Genomic DNA, 2,041 nt, shown 5'->3' with positions numbered 1-2,041 from the left:
TATATATATATATATATTTATACACACACATGTGCACATTATGTATATAGTAACACACAAATAGACGTGCAATATATATATATTGCATATGTATATACATTGCCTATATATATCTACATATATATGCATATCTACATATATATATATGTATATGTATATATACATATGTATATATATATATACACATATATATCCATACATACATATAATAACACACATAACATACATATATACATACACATATATATGGATAAACACACACACACACACACACATACACACACATACACACACATACACACACATACACACACACAAGCACTCGTTCGCACATTGTTATACGTATATTCATGTGTGCGCGCGTTTGTGTAAAAGAGACTGCGCTAAAGATGGCTGGGGAAAGAGGGCGTCGATACTTTGTGTGATATTTTCCTCTATATTTATGTATCATTCACTTCGTTTACGTAAGAGTGTTCTTTTCTCTATATATCTATTAATCTTTTTATCTTTGTGGGTCTTTTTATCAAGTCTCTCCGTCCCTTTCCTCCTTCTAATTCATTTTTACTTTTTGATTTTTTTTTCCTCAACGGGTCCCATTCCCCACCCCCATCCTTCACTCTCCTTCTGTCTGTCTGTCTATCTCTTTCTCACTCTCTCTCTCTATCTCTCTCTCTCTCTCTCTCTCTCTCTCTCTCTCTGTCTCTCTCTCCTCTCTGTGATTTTTTGTAATTCTTTCTCTCTTTTAACTTACCCCTCTCTCCCACCTTGCAATTAATATGTCGGCTCTAAAGTATTCTTAGATTTCACTGAATTGTCGTCTTTGTCTCGGCAAACGTGTATATTTAAAGAAGAATATATATTTATTCATTCATTAAATCACCCAAGCATCTAACCCTCCCCCTGTATCCGTCTATCGGTCCATCCGCCAATACATCTTCGCTGCTTTCTATCCAACCAGCCGACCAACCAACCGACTAAACAACCATACATCCATCCATCCATCCTCCCATCCGCCCATCCGTCTATTTATACAGTCCACTCGTATAGCGTTTGTATGTCCATCAAAGACACAACTCGTTTTTGATAATATATAATTTATATCAACTTTCTCTAGACTTTGATGTTACAGTGGAGTTCATAATTTTAGATCAAAAGCTGTCCGAAATATGACAATTCCAAGGTCAGATTGTCCTTTAAATTTCAGAGGTCAAAATGGCCCCTCTAAAAAAAAAAGGAAAGGAAGAAAAGGAAAAAGGAATATATATAATAAATAAAATGTAAAATAAAACAATAGATAAGGGGAACAAGAAAAGCAATGTCAACCAACAACAACAGCAACAACAAAAATAATGACCAAAAATAATCGCCAGAAAATTAATGCAAAAATAATAAGATAAAAAGTTGGTAATAAAACCGAGAATATTTGGCCGTGGCTAACAATCAGCGAATTAATTTCAAATGGTGTTAGCTTGGCGTGTGAAGCAGTGGCATAACAAGCAATATTTTAACGATATGAGGTTAATTTCGATACAATAAAAAAAAATAATGATATTCATGTCTTTCTCCAGTGGAGAAGATAAAGAAATAAAGGAGAATATAGAAACAACACAAACACGGGTCTATAGACATTAAACTACAAAGGTGAAAAGTATAAAGCAGGGGGGTTTATTTCTTTTGAAAAGGTCATATAGGGATTTTTAATGTTGATAAAAGCGGCCCCTTTCCACCACAAGTACCTCTCGACTCAGACACACACGCACACACACACACGCACACACACGAACGCGTACACACTTTCACTCCGACGCGCGTATATATGTAATGGGTATGTGTGTATGTGTGTACCTATACACATACAGAGAGTATATATGTGCATATATCTATATATGCGTATGTATGTATGTATGCATGTAAACGTGTATGTATGTACACACGCGTATTTCTCTGGACGCAATTATGTAAGTCTGAACAAACCATGACATAATATATATGCCTGTGTACATACAGACTTTTACATGTGTGTATGTATGCATGTATATAT

Source organism: Octopus bimaculoides, chromosome 11 (genome assembly GCF_001194135.2).
Source record: "Octopus bimaculoides isolate UCB-OBI-ISO-001 chromosome 11, ASM119413v2, whole genome shotgun sequence".
In the NCBI taxonomy this organism is placed as follows: Eukaryota; Metazoa; Mollusca; class Cephalopoda; order Octopoda; family Octopodidae; genus Octopus; species Octopus bimaculoides.
The sequence above is the reverse complement of the archived record's forward strand: the minus strand, read 5'-3'. Positions refer to the sequence as shown.